A 23,219-nucleotide genomic window follows, 5' to 3' on the forward strand; every position below is an offset into this window, starting at 1 on the left:
CAGTGCCTGGGCAACAAAAAATGTTATGTGTGTGTCAATAAGAGATTTGAGTTCACTTGGCTCACTTATGCCAAATACGGATAAGATTGAAAAAAAAAAGTTTATCTTAGAAAAGATTGTAATTGGGCATGTTTCTTAAATTCATGACCAAAGACACCAGATTATGGGGTGACCTTGCTATTAAAACATTCTTAAGAATAATATAGTATTATAGTGACTATATTGCCTTATATGTATGATACTATTAGTCATGTTGCATTATTAAATATAAGTGCATATTTGCAAAGGCATTATTGTCAAATATTTTTAGTTTCAGTCTAGTGATATGGGTGAAAAAACATCTGTAGTTAGAAAATGCTCTGGCATGTTGAGTGCAAAATATGTACGTCAATGCATTTCTGTGGAAGAGAGAAAGAATGTGGCAGAAAAAAATTAGTTATACAGCAACTTCCTTTAAACACTTTTTTTTGCCCAGCAACATCCAAACTTGAACCATACGACTCTGAGTTTATAGCATGAGACAGCACCTAACTCAACAAAAATGGCCAGCCTGCTGTTTTTCATGAGCTGTACCTTGGTGGTTATGTAAACAAGGCTGCAGTTAATGTCTGCGATGGTTTTGAGACTTTCTAGAGAAAACCTCAACTGGTGTGAGGGGAAACAACCTAAATAACATCTGTGCTGCCCTTTACGAGAAAACTCAGCCATCCACTTTGTGGTTCATGGGGACATGCACACACACATGCTCAGCATGCATTGCACACATGCACTCAAGCACACACCTGTATGCCATTAAAAGCAGGACTAAATACCGGTTATCATGTTATCCTTTTAGATCCAAATAAATGTACAAAAACTGTCTCAGAATATTTTCCTAACACACAGACAGACAATGCATGCTTATAATTACATTGTTAAAGACAGATGCAGTAAATGAAAAGAGGCTGTAAGGGTAAAATACTCACCAGCACAACTCAGCTCTAGATATATTTGCAGCAGGGTTTGGTAGTGTTCAGTCAGTGTGAGGAGATCAACCTCATTATGACAAAACTTGTCTCATGTCACAGATTCACTGTGAAGCTCCTACAGTACACCTGGGGAAAGACGGAGCATGTTTTTGCCATGGAAGTGATCATATCGCTGCTTTGCATGAAACATCAAACAATGTTTGGTTTGTTGCCTTTTAAAAAGTAGGACGAACGACATAGAGGCAAAACATCATGGTTGTACGGTGAGGTGCAAGACACACAAAAAAGCTATATTTAGAGTGGAACTCCATTTTCCTAACCCCAAAGTGTGTACCCTCCTCTCCACCCACACTTTCCTGGGCTCCCTCTTCTTCTAGAATTGTAAATGGGTTACCCCCATGCAGCCACCCACGCATCAGGTACAGTATAAAAAACCTGGGGCATCCTGTTATGACTTCTGGTTTCCTGTTTCCTGTGAAAAATACAGCCCCCTCACTCTCACACAATCATTCACACACACAAAACACACTCATGTACTCTGCTGTTTGTATATATTAGTGTGTACTTATGATCATGGCCCCAGTATTTCGGAATGTAGCCAATATAAATGTCATACTGCCACTTGGATTCAATTAATGATATAGTGGCATGTTTTTTAGTCCTTTTTAGAAGAGGACTGGGTTTATTCTCGTGGTCAGTGTTCAGAGCTGTGAAATATAGCTGCAGCAATGTGTGTCATTAGGCTGCAAGATGACAAGAGCAGCTGTTTTCCTCTGTTCTTCACAACATTTAATTTGTTTTTATTTCATGTATACATATTCACATGTCACATGCCAGAGAGGAAGATGTACAAGTGTCAAGGGACCAGTGAAACAGCAATAACAGCGGTGTGTGCTCGTGTGTGAACTGTTAGGCCCCTGTTTGCCAAAAAAATATGAAAATAACACTGTTTGTGACACACAACATGCTGCCACTGCACCAACCCCCGCCAAGATACCTGAGCATCCCTCTCCACAGGGGTCAGTCACATCACTCTTAATGAGCAGAAATCGTTGTACCTTCCTGTGGTGCTCTAGCCTGCCGTGCCGAATGCTCAGTGATGGTGTACACGGTTAATTGTCTTGGCACAAACTCATAGCCCCATTTTTCCCCCTCTTTTGTGTGGAGGCTTCTGTTGATGCTGGAACAGAATTTCGACACACTTGTGTAGTGCATTTTCTATATGTGTGTTTTGGATGGGTGCCAGTTGTCACCTTGTTTATATTTGATGCAAGTCTAAAAGCAGCAGTGTTCAGTATTTTTTTATAAAAATCTTTTTGTTTCTGTTTGTTCAAAAGGGGTTTCTACATTTTATGGACTCCCTCACTCACTTCTTCTCCTTGTTTTTGAAGAGAAAAAGCACAATAGCATCCTGTTCTTTTCCCTAATTTTTAGCTCATCATCCCCTCCCCCTTTCTTGCAGATTGGAATTCATTAGCAATCAAAGAGCCACTGACAAACGCCCAATCTTAATTACCCCCTCATTTGCATATTTGCATATTAATGACTGCAGACTTTGCTGTTTTTCTGCTGCAGTAGTTCCCCTCCCATCAACATTGAGAGACTCAGACTAGGCCACCACACATGCTGCAACACTATGTGTCTTTCACACAGCTCACGGCCTACTACTTTCAGCCTGAAGTTGACAGACATTTGAGGGAAGACATTTCATTATCACTCCAGACAAGAGCCAAACAGATGAAGCACTATGTCTGTCATTTAAGTGGGGGACGAATGTGTGTAAGCAGTGCTGAAGTTCACTGCCCTCCTTTCGCTTCCTTTCAGTATTATGCATTTGATAACTTGGTGGCAACAACATATACACAGTACACCACACAGTCTATGTACTGTATATTTTGATATTTCTGTTCAGGAACAGAAGTGTTTGTATCAAAGTGTTTGGTGCTATTAAACCTAATATGCCTCCCCCTTCTGGTGAAATGGGCATAAATGAAAACATCATGTTCTCATGTTACAATACATACCATTTATTAACAATTATAACTTTATAAAGAAAACGCTTTAGATGATTTTACCATAAAAAAATCATCCACATCTTTAAAACGTTACTGAAAGGAGGAAGTACACAAATAGAACAGAACAGAAGAGTGAAATGCCCCTGATGCTGCCACAACACAGGATGCACTTCAATGGCAAATCCAAGGCCTGTTGTTTGCATTATAACGTATACGAAGACATCACCATTTGTTTCAACTGAGACCACTCAGTGAGTAATGATGCAGCTTCCACAAGAGATAAAAGCAGTCTTGTTACAGCAAGTACTGTCCAGGGCTGAATTTCTCACAGGCAGCCTCTGCCCAAGTGTAGCTAATCTGAAGCTGGTACCAGTACAAGCTGAGGATGCTGCTTTAAATAACCAAGAAACAACCTCAAGATACAAAGTGAGCAGAGAGTGCATTGCAGGTTGTTATGTTATTTTTCAAAATTTGTAGAAATCATGTCAACAATTTAAAAAAAACCTAAAGTCAGTCATATCTTGCTAACACAGACGCACATGACCCATCCTGCTCAGTAAAAATAAACACTTTCTTACAATTCACAGTGTGTTTGCATAACAGATATAAAAACAAATGTATATACACACGGGTGACAAATTAAAGGAAAAACCAGTACAGGCCTGAATGCTTGACTCCTACAGTGAGGGGATCCGGTGGCTCTGTTATGCTGTGGGGGGCATTTTGCTGGCATGGTTTGGGTCCACTTGTCCCCTTTTTGAAGAATGGTGTTCCTCAGCCATGGCATTGATTCTACAAGTCTCTGAAACTCTTCTGGAAGGATGAACACCAAACATATTCCCTCATTTGGTGTTTTGATGATAGTGATGGAGAGCACTGTCTAACACATCAGTCCAAAATCTCCCATAGGTGTTCAACTGAATTGAGATCTGGTGACTGTGAAGGCCATAACATATGATTCACATCATTTTCATACTCATCAAACCATTCAGTGACCCCTCGTGCCCTGTGAATTGGGGCACTGTCATGCTGGAAGAGACCACTCCCATCAAGATAGAAATGTTTCATCATAGGATAAAGGTGATGACTCAGAACAGCATTGTATTGATTTGCAGTGACCCTTCCCTCTAAGGGGACAAATGGACTTAAACCATGCCAGCAAAATGCCCCCCCCCCCCACAGCATAACAGAGTCACCAGATCCCCTCATTGTGGGGGTCAAGCATTCATGCCTGTACTGGTTTTTCCTTTAATTTTCACCTGTCTGTATGTATCTGTCTGTACTTGTACAGATGCTTAACTGTAATATCTGGGATTGACACATTTGTGCTATAAGCCTCAGACCACTTCTGAAAAATTCAGACTAGAAAACTGACCAATGTTCTCACACATTTGGAGGAATTATGTTGTTATTGATTTAAGATGAAATATTATAAATAACAGAGATCCTGCAGACTGACTTTTCAGTGCAAACTATAGATACAGCATCTTTCCTAGCACTTGATCTGGCGTACTTGTCAGCAGAGTTGGTTTGATAGATGGAGCCTTTGACACCTCACCTAAGGGAGGATGTGGGAAACAAGGAGTGTATTTTCAGGCGTGTGGTTTTAGGTAGCAGCTTCTCCATGTTTTTATATGCACATATAAGTGTTCTTAGATTGTGTGTTCGGTCTGCGGTGTGTGTAGGAGTGCAAGGTCGGTACAGCCCCATGGTTTTACAAAGCCAGCCAGCAAAGTCTACCTCTTCCGCCTCAGACCGCTTGATAAATGTATGGTTCTGCAACAAAACTAAAACAATTAAGTGCAAATAAGATAGAGGAAGACTGGAAACTGAGCAGAGCGGAGTTTGTGATTTTAACTTTCCACTGTGCTCTTTGATCATGTCTGGTGATGTTACGAGACAATCCATATTCTATTAAAATATGTTTGTTTCAGCTATAGAAAGTCTGATCAAATTACCAATCCTTTTTTCATTTTATAACTCATTACACTACTGTGTCCCAGCTGTTAAATTTTCTTTACAAAAAACAAAAACACCACATTTCCCTTCACCAAACACTAGTATTGTTTCTTTGCGTGCAGGATGGCATGTAGAGTGGCACTAACAGATGTTGTCAATTTAAACATCCACACTGATGACTTGCATAAAGTGGACTCTTAGGATAAAAAATGGTGGCTATTTCATGGACATCTCTAATGTGTACCATGCATCTAATGTTTTACTGTAGGCTTAAAGCTGCATTTGAACTTAAACTATCATCTTCATGTTTTGGATAAAGACAGGCAGTCCTCTTCCTACTGTAACTCCATAATTATAGACAATACTAAAGAACACAATATGTTCCTAATTCAGGCTTATTGATCAAACACCTAAGTTTAAGTTAAGTGTGGCAGCTGTATCATGAAGGAAAAGAAATATAATAAAACTTAATCAGACTCTGATCAGTATGTATGGGCAAATTATTGGACAATATTGACAGACTCAGATTCGAGTTGAGGCCAAAAACACATGATCAGGACATCCCTGCTAACGTGTATATAACATTGCTCACTTCTTATCGAATCTGATTTTTCTCATTTACGCAAAGCAGGTATGGGTTTCATTGTAGTGCACCAGTTTCTGAACCTATTACTGTAAGAACAGAGACCCAGAGAGAAGTCAAACAATCACCATCAGCATTTTCAAGTACGCCCCATCTGCTGGACTGTGGAAATAAAACAAGAGAGAGGAATCATCCATGGAGTTTGTCATGACGCACTGCCTGAATGTTTTTGATTAGACTATGTGTGGTGTGGGAATTGTTATGTTGTTTATTGTTATTGTATGTAAAAATTACAGCTAAGCAATGTTGTCAGGCAAAAGTGTTGTCTCACCACTTTGTCACAAAGTGAGAGGAAATCAGAGGTAAATACCCTATGTGGTTCACTCTGCGGCCGAGACAGTGCTGTAGTGAGTATAGTGAGGGGGGTGGGGGGTGGGGGGTTGCTCAGCCTCTCTATCGCTCTGAAGTGAAATTGGTTTGTGGAAACAGGAAGTTTCCTTTTTAATAGTCTGAATTCAGACAGAACACAGCTCATAGATGACATTTTATAGAGGGCTTTAATTTTGAGATTCAACATCATACTGTCCTGATATTGTCTCAGTGACACTCCCAGGTGGTCTGCTATCATTCTGAAGTGAAATTGGTCTGTGGAAACAGGAAGTTTCTCAATGACAGTCTGAGGTGGTGCACTGTCATTTTCAAGTCAGACTGGTGTTTGGAAATGTTTTCTTTATTATTAAGTTTGACTAATTATTCACACAATTGAAATGACAGCCTCGATTTTCAGCTGGCAGGCGGTAGTTAATATCGTTCATTTTATTTATTATTCAATATTTATTCATTTTGTTTTAGTTATTTATGATTTTTTAAATCTATTTGTTTGTTTGTTTATTCATTCATTCATTCATTATCGACTGACTGTGACTGACTAACTGAAATCTCTTTCACCTGAACGTCTCTTTTGTTTAGAAATCAGTTCTTACACGCTCTTACCGTAATGTCTAGTATATAAACGTACTCCAAAACTACGTGGGGGCTAGTTTGACCGTGTTTCTCGAAGTGGAGGCTGGCCTATCTGCAGTACTAGCATCGTGGTCTCAGCAATAAAATAATGAAATAAATGGATTAAAACCTAATCTGCTGGACTATCTACAAAGTACCGGCAAACTAAATGTCGTCGTCGATTGCGCGTCTACGTCGCTTTGTACGACGTACAACGGCGTCGCTTTTCCTCCCATCCATACGATGTTAGACCAAGTCCAGTTCAAAACCCAATATACTTAAACTTGTCAAATCTGAGCTAGATTATTATTATTAAGATTTGACAAGTCTAAGTGTAGTGTTTTCCGATCTGGATCTGGTCTAATGTGGTCTGGATGGAGAAGCTGTGAAATAGCCCCTTTTTCTGTCTTCACAAGCAAAACAAAGGTATCACCAATCTGAAATTGGGTTTAAACAGTGTAAAGGCTTTTGCTACGATGTCTAACACTTTTTTTTTTTTTTTTTTTACAACTGTAAGTGTTGAAAAAACGGAGAATCAGGCGCTAAATATCATTATGTTTCGCTTAACCCCGAATCGAGAGCTGACTTCAGCCTCGTCTGATAGCAAGTTTTGTACTTTACAAACACTTCCACTGCCGTCGCCCACCAACTTTTATTAATTACAGACACCAGCCTAACGGGGCTGTAGTCACGGTTGGTTCATCCTTGCCCCTTCATTGAGCTAGCAGGTGTGTTGGTCCCAGTACGAGCTGCAGAGATGGGTGCAGGGGCCCAGCAGCAGCAGCACACCCTGATTGTGGAGCCAATCTCGCGATATTGCAGTGCAGCGGTAATTTATGACATGTAAACGGGGTTATGTAATGACACTACTATTAGACATCACTGTTCTCCGATTAGGTTATTAAAAATCACTGTAAATACAACGATACTGTTTGTTTCTGAAGATTTTATTTTTTTTACATTTATAATTGGGTGCTGTGGTAAAAGTTTGGAGACCTACAAATGGATGAACCTGTTTTTTTTTGTTAGGCCTCTAATGACACCCCACCTCCCATCCACCTCCCTGCATGGTGTAATGCACACTGTCTCATCCAAGCCATCCATCAGGTACAGAGCACAGGAATAATAGTTGCTGCTTCCAGGTTTTCTCTGTCCATCAGTTTGTGGTAATTTCATAAAACTCTGCTATGAGAGCACAACATAAACCACAATAATAAAGGCATTATGACTAGATTATGACACAGGACCCCTCTATACAACAGGATCACTATAGACTGTAATGCAGGACACACCTTAGTTGATATTTCAATGGGGCAAATTCCCCAACAAATGTGGAATTAATCAAATTACCAAAACCAATCAACATGCCGTGAATTAGGACTTTAGGACTGAAGCCCCATGGAAGTTGCCAGCTTTGCTCTGCTGGTAATCCAGCGGTGGAAGAAGCAGGTGCAAAGCTATCAGTTCTGATCACTCTGAAAGAATAGTGCCCTGTTTCCCTGGTCTATAATTAAACTTTCTGGATTTTTGGTGTTCCCTTTTTGACTGGTCACCATCTTTCATCCCACTAGTGACTGCATAGAGATGAATTCAAATGACATGTTTGGATTTCAAGTTTTGGCTTGTTTTGCCTTAGTTAAAATTTGCCTTAACCTTAAAAATGCTGGAGTATTGTCATTAACCACAAGATTATATGGGTTACCAAAATTATTGTATTTTGTACTTAGTAACTGACATAATCTTTAAGTATCTTACATTTAAACATAAAGCCTTACCATCCAGGTAAGAATCCAATCCAATCCAATCCAAGAAAAAATAAAATGTCATATGTGTAAACACTGAACAAAATGTGTATATTTAACTGTCTTTTAATTACAAACATACAATACAATCTAAAAGCAAGTCTGATTTTTAGCTCTTTATGTATAAAACACTATTTTAGAGATGACATAAATGTAAATATAGCTTATTCTGTACTACTTAGTTTTGGAAAGACCAGAGAAGCTGAGTAGCTCTCTCTCATAAACAACATGAATGTCTCACCAACACACTGGAAAACACAGAAATACTGCATATTGATTTTGATGGCTTTTGTCTGTGATCACCATAGACGGTTGGTGATCACGCAACTCTTGCTGTGTGATTTCTGTTTCAGCAGATGGCGCTCTTGCTCATTTCTTTACAGCCTCCAGTTGTATCTGACTGGGTTGCAGGTATTTCCTTTGGATAGCAACAGCTTTAAAACACAAAGAGAATCAGAGACAGAAGAAACAGAGAGAATATATGTTAAATTAATGTATGAGAGTGTAAAGAGACTATAAAGCAATGCATGAGAAAAGAAATCCCTGACTCTAACAATTAGGCTACAGCTCTAGGCTTGAGGCCCATTTAGGCCACATAGATTCATTGTCCCAGTTTCAAGGGATTCCTGTCTAATGCTTTCCTGGAAGACTAGTGGTGATATTTATTTCTGTTAATCATTATACACACACACACACACACACACACACACACACACACACACACACACACAGTGACATACCCTCTGATAGGTTTGGCTTGGCTGATAAGGTCAGGAAGTTTGTTGTTTCTGGTGTCTGGCAGCCACATGCTAACGACAGCGGCCATGATGCTGATTGTACCAAAGATGATGTACGGGAGAACTGTGCTGTAAACTCCTGTAAACAGAATAATATCAATAAAATCAAAACAAACAACACATCAAGACACTAAAACAAATGTGAAGCTAAACTAAAATTGAATAGAACTTTTGGACTTGTCAAACAAATTAACATTATTAATCACTGGCATTACAACAGAGCCATAATTCATGTTATTAGAGCCACCTGTGCTTTTCCTGCTATATGAGTCAAAATGTCAGCTGTGAAAAAGCCTTATTAGTGTGATTTATTTGGATGCTCTGGTGCCAGCAAGAATTAGGTTAACAAGATTTATTCAGAGAACAAGATGATGTGTAAAGTGCAGGGAAAACTTTTGATAGGGAAGAAAAGAAAACTAAGGCTCATAAAGCAAACATCAGACAAATGCAAACATAAAAGAACAAAAGATGTACAAAAGAAACCCATCTTTGAGTTTCCTAAAAATGATAGGAGCACTTTATGTCTTTTGTGTGTAAAAAAAAAAGTGTCACTAGTTTCCCCAGTAGAATAAAAATGCAGTTTTGCAAATTTTTTAACTATGTTTAATTTAACTATGAACCCAACTTTGTGGTGCCTTAAATGTTGTAGGCAAAATCCTAAAATCAATTCTGAAATTCACAAACAGCAGAAGATTACATCAGTGGTTCCCAACCTTTTTCCTGAAGTGACCCCTATTCAATCATTGAGTAAACTGACAACCCCTGACGAAGTGACATATGAATATTTCATATTATATTCAATGCATAACAATATAAACTCAGAACAACCGGTAAAGTGTACAATTACCCAAGTAGTGAATACAGTAGCTGTAGGAAGGATGAATTTTGAGCAGATTATTTCCTGTGGATATTGCAGTGCATTAGAGAAGAGTTTACCTTAAATTTTTAGGAACTTCTTAACCAATTTTCCATCTGTATTATACATTTTTTAAATGTTTTACTGTCATACATATTTAATAGGTTTCTTTCTGACAAATTCAGCGTTTTCTTCTCCCCGACGCTCAGCCATTGTTCTATTATTACTTTGATTGTTTTAACTACGTACTTTTCTAATGCAGGATGAGGCTATTTATCAGAGAGTGAAGGCTCTGTGAATATAGCTTGTGTTCATATTTTCACCGTTATCCTCATGAGATTTTTTAAATAATCTAAACTTTAAAAATAACAATTACATTCATTTTTTCTTTCACATGAATTAATGAAATGCTGAGATATACTGTAAATTTGTTTCCAAAAAGTTCTTACACCCCTTAAAATCAAGAAGGCCTTCTGACCCCCCATGATTCCCATGTTGGGAATCAGTAGTCTACATAATCACATAATGTATATTGATATTACATATTTATATATATTTAAGTTCATGACTGCAAAAAAATACATCTTAAGGGAAAGTTAAGTTTTTCCAACAACACTTATTTTTCTATTGTTATGATTTGGGATTCATTTTTTATTTATGTCAAGTATATTCACTGGAGTGTGTTTAAAACTGTTTTAATGCTATTTTGGTTACAACAGTGCAGACAAATACAATGACAGAAACAGAAAGAACCAAAAACACACTTGCCTATGTAGATCACATAGGGGCAAATGATGGTGCCTATGCGTGCAGCTGTGGAGGTGATCCCTAAACCCATGTTCCTGACCACAGTGAGGATCAGCTCAGTGAAATAGATGAAACAGTAAGCACCAGACACACCCATTTTCCCACCAAGGCTAACACCTTGAGCACGACATGCATGTCTGGAAAAAACAAACAAACAAACAAACAAACGTGTTTAACAATTTTACAAATCTCGTCCTTTCAGGGATTCCTGATTCAGTCTGTATTATACAGACTGAATACAAACCTTCGGGAACCAGCTTTATGATTAGAAGCGTGATGCCGCAGAACATCAGTGTGGAGTAGAGGAGAGTTGGTCGTGGCGCTCGATTAACCAGCAGCCAAGTGGCAACGTACACCACAATGTCAATGGCTGCAGAAATGAAGCAGTTCAGGTAAGCATTTCCATTCAGGTCACTGGTGTTGAGAGAGAGAGAGACCATAGAACACCATGGCGACAGACATCCTGCAGAAACACAAAGTCGAGACTGGATGAAGATGGACGGGACTGCACACTCAAATTAACTTAAATCAATGGTCAAAAATCAAAAGGACTGTGTCTTATGTAATTAATGCAAGTTAAGTAATTACTTAACTACATTAAATAATTACAAAATTAATTAAAAGGGGTCTGATATCCAAGAGTTTTTTTTATTTGTCCAAATTAACTGTATGTTTATAAGTTACATTACATAAGGGAATTATTTTGGTACATGCATCCATATTTAGGAAAGTTACAAATAGATTAGAAGAGAGAGATTCTACATTACCATATGAAGAAACCTAGAACTGTAATGTTCCTCATGTTCGGGGTGTGCATCAGGTCCACATAAGTATATGTCTGCTCATCTTCACCTTCATTTTGCTGAATCAGACATAAGAGAAGAAACAGAACAGTAAGATAGAGTTTACCACCAGATTACAGCTACAGTTTGGGGCAAATATACTTTATACTGGAGCAAATCAGCTCAGTAAAAATGGAATAAGTACCTTTAGTTCCAAGCACTCGTCAGACCTAAACAGGACCTCAGGGGCAGGGACTCTGTTCCTTTTGGCAGCGTGGCGTATGACAAGCTCAGCCTGCTCCACCCGACCTTTCTGCAACGTGGAGACTCAGGAATCAGCTTGAATAGAAGGAGAGACAGATGTTTTGTAATGTTTGTTGTACACAACAAACATTACAAAATCAGTAAAGGTTGATCTTAGACAGTCATTTAAAAAAAAATAAAAAAATTAAAATTAAAAGCCACAAGTGGAAGTATTTGCTCTCTGGGAACGCATGTACATGTACATGTATCATGTGAACTTCATGGAGAAGACAGTGTTAAAAATGAGAACCATAAACTGAACTTTGATTCATGTGTTTCCTAAAAGTGGTGAAGTTGTTTTGTTCTGAGTAATTCTGGGCTCCAAATGATGTAAAACAACCTGATAAAATATTCATTTTTCTTTGCAAAAACATGAATGGAATTAAGAGCACAACAATGGATTATTTGAGTTTTTAAAAAGCTGTAAAAAAACCAAACAAAAACATTTTATTAAAAGAAACAGAAATGGTAAAAATGACTGTGTTTAATAGATTAAAATATACAATTTGTATTTTGTATAATACCAACAAAAACTAAATCTGCATCTCACAACTTCCACTTACATTAAGTCTGTAATAAAGGGAGAGTTGTCTTTTTTTGTTATAATATTTAGTTTGGTTTATTCTATTCAATTTCATTCCATTTATTTTATTTATGTATGTTTGACAGACTCAAATTAAATCAAATCTACAGATTATAATCTGATAAATGCTAATACTGATAATTTCCTATGATAATCAAAGTTACAAACCAGATACAATCCCTGGCATCAGGACCACTCAGTTACACACACACACAAACACACACACCAATTAGAAACTGTAAAAAAGTTAATTAAAAAGAGGAAGATGCATTTGTAAAAAACAAACAACCAAAACACAAAAAAAACAACAAGTGACATATTCATCAGACTTACCACCATGTTGGAATAAATAGGAAGCCGGGGATGGCAGTAGCAACTAGCAGCATCCTCCAGTCTCGTATGAAGTAGGCAAAGAGTGGTAACAAGGCGTAACCGATGCCAAAACCTCGACTGTGGCCCAGCAGAGTGAAGCTCACCCTGGAAGACTGGCTCAGTATCTCAGATCCTGACCACTCTGAAAACTCTCTGCAGCCATATTGAATTCATTGCTTCACGCAGTTTATTGCCTTCAATTCATCACTTCTTTTAACACAGTACACCTATGTTTATATGTCATGCCGCAAAATCGACAGTCTCAGCACAGTGCAATAAGTTTGTACAGTTCTCCTGAGGGGGAAACATATCACCACCAATGCAGCTGAAAGGTTATCACAGGAAGACAATGGAGAAGAGATGGAGATGGGAACTCTTTTGAGACAGAAGTGCATGTGCTATCTCACCCAGTATGAATGATGCGATGTAATTGGATATCTGGCCAAGTCCTCTCAGACAGTTGAGGATACAGAACATGACCCAACTGACGGAGGTGGCCTGGATCAAGGCAGTGACTGTAAGGCCATGGTGACAAAAAACACCGGCTTTCTGCCAAACCTGTAAGACATGAAAACGTGAAAATAACGGTTCCTATCTCTTCTCTTATTATCTCAGTCTCTCTGACTATTTTTAGAGTTGTTGGAGATTTTGGTACCAGCAATTCTATTTTGGTGAGTTTAGAGATAGTAATTTGCAGCTGACATATTGTACATTCAATGTAAATGTGTTTCATTCACATTTTTACCTGTGAAGACTTTGACTTTTTCAAAAAGCATTTAGTTACGGATTATATTGTCCTGTCACTCATAAATGAGGTGAAGGTGAAGTGAGGATGATTGCATTTAATTGAATGTGACTAGTGGCTTGACAATTCCAGGTTTTTACATCCTGGATCTGACATTCGAATTGAATACAGAGGTGGTGTGGACAGGTTTGTCCTTTGTGTGTGCACTGGTCGGTCAGTGTTCCCGGTGAGATAGCGCTTGTTTCATTCACTTATGTTGAAAGGCAACACCCTGCACTCCTTATTTGGAAGGTCCTGGCTCCAAACGGAAAAGATGGCACCCAATGGTTGATGCCACACTTCACTACATCCGTCTTTATATACACTTACCAACCACTTTATTAGGAACACCATAGTAATGTGTAGGGCCTCCGTTTGCTCTCAGAACAGCCTCAGGTCTTTGTCAGCTGGACGTCCTCCCTGGGTGTTCAAGCAATGCCGAAATAGCCTATGTCATTACCATCGTCAATGGGCCTTTTTAGCTATTCTGCTATGGTTTATAGTGTATGCATCTTTATACATCTTATCTGTCTAGATCAAAAACTTATGTAGATAGAGAGTTGACTGTACCTCGTCAAGGCTCTGGTGGATTAGTTGGGTGGTGGGCCATGATCTGGGTGGAACCTGATTCTTGATGCCTTTATGAATGAACAGGTCGAGGACTGTTCTCTATATACTCTCACTTTGAAACCTAATTTGTAGGTAAAATTTGAAATTCATGTTTTTTTTTGCTCCATCCAATTGTGTGAGTGAACTGGACTATTATCTGATGTAAATGTCAATAAGATGTTGGTATTACTTAGTCTATAAATTAATCCCTTAAGGAGCCATTCAAACATTTAGCTTGTTTTTCAGAAACCTATTCACTACTTGTGGTGTTTGGTTAGCTGTTAAAGTGCAGCTCTTCATTCCCTGATTTTATGGTCTCTACTTTATATAAGAAACGATTTGTTTGACATGTGGCACAAATGTCTAAGGACAGAGGGTTTGATATGTTGTACATCTTGTAAAGACCCTTGAGGCAAATTTGTGATTTAATGATAATGAGAATTGACTTGACTATTTGTCACATCGTCCTCCTGAATTATACAACTGCTCTTTAGACTTTATGGTATCAGTTGTGAGAAACTACTTCTGAGTTTCAGTGCAACAGATGCAGATTTTAAAACACATTTGGTATAGTCCATTGTGATCTCACTTTAAAACACTTTATTCCACTATAGCTCAACCTGAAAAAGCAGCTAAAATTGAATTACTGATCCAGTTTTAGAGTATATGTGTTATATGTACTTCTACTTTTATTATAACTCTTACTTGTCTTCTTATTTGTCTCTTTTTGGCCTATCTTGAAGCTGTGGATTATTTTGATTTATTTTTCCATGTAAACTTTTATCATTGTTATTATCATCATTATTAACATGACTTACCGGTCTGAGAGGTGACCACTGATGAAGGATCCAAACAGAACTCCAACAAAGAGCAATGAAGTGGAAAAAAAGACGCATTGTCACACACCAGATCCCACTGCGATTGCAGGACAGAAGAAAATCATTCAGGTTATTGCAGAGAAATCTGTCATTAAGGCGAAATCTATTTCATTCTAATCTAAAAAAGTGAAACAGGGAAAGTTTCAGCCTGGACCCTGAGTTCCGGTCTGCATGGGAGACAGAAAGCCACAACATAAAGATTTTGAAGTTCAAAGAATATTACTCGTCAAATTTATAACATTTGACTCCATTTCTGAAGTGAGCTGACAACATTTAGGGCTTTGAACCAATGTATGAACAAAGACTTCAGTTCAATTATTGTTTTATTCACATTGTGCATGGAGTATAAATACTGCACCTCAGACACAATGGTCGCGGTGTATCTCTCAGTGCTGAACACCCATCCATCCAGACTTTTCTCTGTGTCATTGCTCAGTCCTGCAGTCCAGTTTCCAGTGTCCAGTTTGTATCGAGAACAGCTGTCAGGTCAGATCCAGCTGCTCCGCTCGTGAAAGGAAGCCTCCACATCCATGTCATTACGCGTGGAGTTGATCGATACCTTGCAGCGGTGCTCGGGTGTACCTGAAACGAACATCACGAGCACTCCCATGTACCCGCACGGAATCGCACTCAAACTCAACAACTAATAATAATAATAGAATTTGAAAAAGTCCGTAGTCGCCCAGAAAAGATGTGATTTCATCGAAGTCTTTCATTTTTATTTGGAAGAGACGCTCCGCGGTGCGTTTGGATTTTTATAACTGAACTAATACCAGGACCCAAGTTTTTTATTTCTCTAATGTTTTCACATCATAAACTACGAACGACAGCATTAAAACACGAGTCTTGCAGGTAAAACATGAGACTCATGTGATTGTTATATCAGTATAGTGTGGCTGCTCTGCAGGTGCGCTTTATTTAACTACAGTAACTGGGCGGAGATAAGCCTCCTGAATTGCGCACCCAAAACGCTGTCAAAACTTTCATTTGCAATTTCAGTCGCAGCCGTCATGATCATGGACCGGGAAAGACGCAGAAAAAAGGTGCATTGATGCATGTAGTTAAAGCACCCCAAATAACCATCACTCTGACAAAACACATAATGCAGAGTGAAACATGAGACATCCGCTGTCACAAACCGGTCCGCACGGCCATGACAAGGAAGGGAGACGCACACAACAAAGCCAATTGACAACCAATGTATTAAAAAAAAGGAAATAACCTCAGAGAGAGACCTAACCTAACAATGGCATGTGTAGTCAGTGGGATCAGTAGTGCAGGTGAGTGCATGAGTGGAACAGTGTGTGGCTGTAGTGTTGTATGGTGCAAAAAAGCAAGTCAAATGTCAACCCAAAAACCAAAAGGTGGAGAGCACAACGCAACTGCCCTCCAGGAGGGTTTTTGAAGGAGCACTGGCACTCAGAACCCCAGGTGTTGCCACTGTTGCTGATGATACTGCCACACCCACCTCCAGTGCCTGCAAAAACAACACAGATAGCAGCCACACAAAATCAAGCCACAGGCAGACTGGGCAGAGAGGGTCGTAACACATACAAATTGACCTCTGGCCTTCAGGAAGTCGGTAAGTGGTGCCATAACAGTCGAAAAATTCTTACAGAAACAGCGGTATTACCCCACCATCTCAAGAAATCTCATGAGCTCCTTAGTGGCAGGCTGCGGAAACTGCTTAACTGCCAATACCTTGGCTCACACAGGGGCCAGACACCCATGTCTGACCACCCGACCCAGGTACGTCACAGTTGCACAAGCAAGTTCACACTTTGCAAGATTCACTGTGAGATTCGCCTCTGTTAACCGGTCAAACAGTGCTCTAACCCGCTGCATGTGAGAAGACCAAGAATCACTGTAGACCACTAAATCATCTAAATAAAACAGCACAGCTGGCCAGCCCAGCGACCACACCATTCATCAGATGTTGAAAGGTGGCCGGTGCACTCCTTAATCCAAATGGCATCACCTTATATGAATACAGCCCAGATGGAGTAATAAAAGCTGCCACTTCTTGTGCTCTTTTTAACAAAGGCATCTGCCAGTAACCCTTCAGCAGATCAAATTTGCTGACATACTTGGCAGCCCCAACCTGGTCTACACAATCCTCCATACGAGGCAATGGAAAAGAATCTGGCTTTGTGACCTTGTTGACCTTTCTGAAATCTGAACAAAACCTTGGTGTCTTGTCACTTTTAGGCATGAAAAACATGGAGAGGCCCAGCTTTATGAAGAAGGCACTGCAATATCATTGTCAACCATATACTTGACCTCAGCATCTAGGTATCTAGCTTCTCAGGAGAAACTCTATAAAAATGCTGACGGATAGGCTGTACATCGCCCACATCAATATCATGCTCGGCCCAATCAGTGCCGGAGGGCACAGCACCAAACAAACCTGGATAGTTCAAAATCTTTTCAAATTCCATAGCCTGTGTTTCTGTCAAATGGCCAAGCAACCCTTTCAAATTCTTAAGGGCCTCTGAATTTTTCAACCCCTCATCAGGCTCAGGAGCAGCATCATCCATACATTCACCTGAAACCGCTCCCATTGCACCAGTCACCAGGGCAGGACTCACTGGCATTGCCCCCTGCTGGTCAGCACTGGACACACTAGAGGAGGGAGCATAACAGGGTTTAAGCAGATTGACATGGAACAGTTTTACAGGCTTCCTACAACCAGGAGTTGAAATCAAAGAATTTTGGTCTGAAATATGTTTAACCACTGAATAAGGACCTGAAAACTTTGCCTGAAAGGGCGAACTCACCAACGGACAGAGAGCCAAAACTTGATCACCAGTACTAAACTCACGCACCTCAGCGTGGTGATCACATCTCCGTTTCATTTTTGTTTGTGACACAGCCAATGTTTGTTTTGGCAACTCCCCTGCAGCATATAGCCGATGCCTAAACCCATTCACATAGTCAGTTAGGTTGGTAGGTGGATCTGAGTCCTTTTACCCATCCGTCAACACAGCCAGAGGACCCTGGACAGTATGGCCAAACACTAAATCATTTGGGCTAAACATTACCTTGCTGCATTACCTCCCGTGCAGCTAAAAGCAACCATGGCAGCCCCTCTTCCCAGTCTCTATTAAGCTATGTGCAATATGCACGCAAAAGAGACTTGAGCGTCTGATGAACACGCTCTAAAGCACCTTGACTCTGTGCATGATAAGCTGACGACTGGTTATGCCTGATCCCTAGGAGTTTCGACACTTGGTCCCTGGTCACTCTGGATGACTGGGGATACCAAACACAGATATGAACTGTGTTAGGGCTTTAACCACAGACCTTGCAGTTATTGTGTGCAAAGGATAAGCTGCCGAGTACCTGGTGCTTTGACACATGACAGTCAGCGAATACTGGCAACCAGACCTCGCACAGGGCAGCGGCCCCACACAATCGATTATTAAGTACTCAAATGGCTGACTCATAAGTGGAATCGGCTGCAACGGAGCCGGTTTAATGACCTGATTTGGCTTACCAGTTGGCTCACACGTACTACAGGTCTTAATGTGCAGAGAAACATGCTTTTTAAGTCGTGTTTTCCGGACACCTAAATGCCCTGACTCATCGTGAGCAAGTCTCAACACATGGCTATGAAACTTAGATGGAATGACCACTTGAAAAATTGGATCCCAACAAAATCCTCACCATGGGCACCCACTTCCTCACCAAAATACCATCTTGAAGAAAGTAGCCACTGGCCACATTTTTCACCTGACCGGCTGACAGCACAGACCTGAACTGCTCCTCCAATGATGGATAAGCTCTCTGTTCACTCCACAGCTTACTGTTAGACACAGACAAAGGGACATCAGGTAAACATGGCAGGACAGTCTCAAACTCCCCATGTTCCCCCTTAGACCCAGCCCGTGTAACCACGCATGCAGGGAAAACCTCAGAAAAGCGCTTTGCACTTCCATCAGGCTGTTCTGAGCCTGAAGGACAGATGGTGACTACTGGAGGTGGTGACACACTAGCCCAAACACGACTGCCAGCCAAGTCATTGCCCAAAATTATATCAATCCCTTCCACTGGCAACGCTGGTCTCACACCCATAGACACATCACACTGCACCAACTCACACTCTAGGTTCATCCTATGCATAGGGACAGGCAACACATTCAACACCATTCCTCACATAAGGATTCTATCACTAATGTCAGTCTTCTCAGAAAATGGCAAAACAGACTCACATACATAGGAGTTAACAGCACCTGTATTTCTCAAAATCTTAACAGGCACCTTCGTGTCACTACCAACTTGTGTCACAAATCCTTCTTTGATAAAAGGCAGGGGGCTGTCAGTCACACTAGATTCCATATGCCCACCTTAACACACACCAACATCCCCAGGACCAGCAACACTTGCAGCCAGTGCAGCAGCTCCTCCAACATGCTGCTTCTGAGCCCTGAGCAATGGGGAGTCTGACTTCCAATGGCCTGCCTCACGGCAGTAATTGTACACATTCTCGCCTTTCTCAGGCGCTGCTCGGGACCCCTTACCTGAAAAAATAAAACTAACAGGCGACTTACCACCACCCTCTTTGCGCGCCACAGGTTTACGCCCAGGCTCCTTGGTGCGGCTTTTATGAATGAGTGCATACTCATCTTCTAATCTCGCAGCCTCAGTAACAGTTGTAACCTCATTCAGATATGTAGCAACCCGACTAAGCAAAGAGTTTTTAAACTGCTCCAAGATGACCAACTCACACAACCTTTCAAAATTGTTAATATCTGAAGCCATACACCAATGATTGAAATGATTAGTCAGCTCCCTCGCAAACTCATATGCGACTGATCAACCCTTTTTTCCCCACGTCCTAAAACACTGGCGATATACCTCTGGGACCAACTTATATGCCTTCAGTACAGAAGCCTTAACTGATTTATAAGTTAGATTACCACTATTTAAAGATGAATACGCCTCCTGTGCTTTTCCTGACAACACGCATTGCAGCAGCAAAGTCTGCTCAGAGTCTGACCAGCTCCTTGCCTCCGCAATCCGCTCATACAGAGAAAAGAACACATCAGGATCCCTCTCATTGAACTTAGGCAAGAGACAAAGATTACGCACAACATCAGGAGACCTCGACGGTGAAGATGAACTTTCTTCCCCTTGCAGAACATCCTCAGAAAGCTTACCATCTTTGACTAACTCCAACTTAACAGTCTGCAACTCTAACTTTGCCTGCTCTGTCTCACAATGCAACCACTCAATAGCCACTTGCTTATCCATCTCAATCCTTTGCCTTTCTAGTTCCAAATGTTTCTCTTTCATGAGACAACTGTAATAAAAGCAATTCCTTCTGCTGCTACCTGATGGACCTGCCAATGCCTGAGCTGCCAGTGACTGACCAGATCCCTCTTGCTTAGCAACCAGCACCCGTTTCTCAACCAAATGCAGTTTAACCATATCCTTTATATTCTCTTTATACCGTCTATCACCAAGACCACTTGGATCCATTTCATACTCTTCTGTAATTTTCAAAAGCTGATCTTTAGTGCAACGATCCTCTATACCTGCCATAATAGACTAGGTCTATAGGCCCGCAGAACAAAAAAAACAACTGAACCAACAGACAGTGTTGCCAAGGTCATCTAGTGCACAAAGAGACAACAGCAATGTCCCCAAACCAATGTGGAAGTCCTCCTCTATCTAGACTGCCTATCCCAAACTTATCTATCTCACTGCCTTTAGTCTTCATGCAGATTAGCAGTGGGCTATTTAAACACTCAACCCAGTAGCCCAATTAAGTCCCCAGCAAGCTGGTTACTAACCTAACAGCTTTGGATGTGTCCCTGAGACAATTGCTCTGACCGCACACCACTCAAAAATAACAGACTAAAAAAAACAAAACCAACAAGCCCAAAAGGACCACGTTGCTATGCCTACACAGGGGAAACTCTACAAAAGCCAAACTTACCACACTAGCTCACACCTGCCCACTCATGTCAACACATAAGTAACTCCAGGACCAAACTCCCCTGACTGAAACAACAACCAAACCAAACAACCAACCTACCACGCCATGATACTACTACGTCCACCTCCAGTACCTGCAAAAACAACACAGATAGCAGCCACACAAAATCAAGCCACAGGCAGACTGGGCAGAGAGGGTCGTAACATCCGCAGACAGAAAACGATCAAAGAGCAGGGGGAGTTAACAGATAGGTGTTTAGAATAGTTATAATTACAATTAAAGTAAGTTCTTTCAAATCAAACATCCCAAGATATGAGTAGAAAGTATTGTTCTTGCAACTGAATTTATAACTTTTTTTTTTTTACTCAAACGTAGCTTAACATGTCATGTGATATCTTACTTCAGCACACTGTAATAACTGAGTTCAAACAGAGACCAGAATTTATGTGGGATAAATATCAGAGACCTCAGAATAACCGACACCAGACCACAAAAGTATCAGGCAAAATGACAACCTTTATTAAGTTAACACCAATAAGAAAAGGGTCTTTGGAGTTTCACTTGATAGGATAGTTATGCCACTTGAGGGGGAGTCAGGGCTGGCCACACTATAAAAATACACACCACCATCCAGAGATGCAACACACATCAGGGATAAGAGCACATCACAACAAACTTCAGGAAATGCCTGACAGCCCAACACACTGCACACAGTGGAGTCACACGCCTACTTTAAGAAAGAGGGTGAGGCCAATACAAAACCTCCCCCCGCCCGGGACTCAACTCATCCCCACCCAGCTTCTCTCCTGTCCCCACGGTAATAAAATACAAATAGAAAATACACGATACATACAAGTTAAAACATATACTAAACTTCCGTGGTCGACGAGACCCTCCCCCCCGGGGTCTGAGCTTGTGGCACCGTCCAACTCCCCGGGGAACCACCATGGCTCCGTCGGACGGCGCAGCAGGTGAACAGGCAGGGAACGGCGGCGTGCCTGAGGCGGCAGCGAGTTTGGAGAGCAGCGGCGGCGGCTTGCGCTCCTAAAGCCCCAGCCCTAACTAACTAAAGGAGGCAGCAGACCTACGCTCCCAACACAGGAACTCACTAACCCCCTATCGTACCTGGATTCGTCGCCGGCAGCCCTAAACAGCTGCGAACGACACCCTCCCACTCCCGAAATGAACGCAGCCACATCGCACAGGAGCTCGCTCCCCAGACCTACACACACGAATGCCCGGCTCTTCCCTTCCCCTTTTCCGGAGTCTAGCAGCTGCGCAATCAGTCACACCTGACACTCATTAGTTCATCGCTTGTCAATCCAATCAAGGTATCTTCACCAATTCACATCACAACACTTTACCAACAAATATTACTGGGACCACTACAGAAAATTGCAGATGAACATTTAATATCCAGGAATTCACATTATAGACACTAACACTGACTATCCCTGTAACTAACTGGCTACAATTTCACACATTGCCCATAATGCCATATACTATACTAGGTTTTGACCTCGTCTTGTTTCACCCTGTATGATGAACTGCAGAAACCAAGCTTGGTTTGTTCCTAAAGCTCAACTGATCAACTTCATGTCTGCACCGCCTGCACACAATGAAGAGTTAAACTGTTGTCAGTGAATGCTGTTGAAAACAGTGAGGAGTTTCAGGAAGGACATGTCAGGTCACATGTTTGACACCACTTTCCTGAGAAGGTTTCACGGATACGTTTTAGGACTTAGTACACAGTAAAAAAGGTCTTGTCTGAGGTCAGCAATGGTGAAGTGACAGAGAATAAATAAATAAATAAATCAGCTCTCTGCTTGTATTTCTGCAGGAGACTACTTCATTTGGCAGTGTTCCTTGTGTGCTTTCTTATTTAGAGCAAATAACCTGCACAATGCACTGTGGGCATTTTGAAAGTTGAGAGTGTTGAATATCTTTTGTTTGCCTAACTCGACTTCTGCTGAGTCATTACTCTGCAGGCCACTGTAGTTTCACTGTAGCCTATAGGCTATAATGTTATATCATTATGCATTTAAATAGACTAACACAGGGCACTTGTCACAAGGCAATGACAATAAATTGGTCATCAAAAGCGTCCATGGAGTACAGTCTTCAGTGTGTGTGCGTGTACATGTAATGTATATTACTCACATCATGGAGACATAAACC

At 40.8% G+C, this 23,219-nt stretch overlaps 1 pseudogene; it reads right to left on the reverse strand.

Moving 5' to 3' along the window:
- Nucleotides 1-8,432: 8,432 nt before the first annotated feature.
- On the reverse strand, nucleotides 8,433-20,624 carry LOC122994552 (annotated as a pseudogene).
- Nucleotides 20,625-23,219: the final 2,595 nt, after the last annotated feature.

Source organism: Thunnus albacares, chromosome 12 (genome assembly GCF_914725855.1).
Source record: "Thunnus albacares chromosome 12, fThuAlb1.1, whole genome shotgun sequence".
In the NCBI taxonomy this organism is placed as follows: Eukaryota; Metazoa; Chordata; class Actinopteri; order Scombriformes; family Scombridae; genus Thunnus; species Thunnus albacares.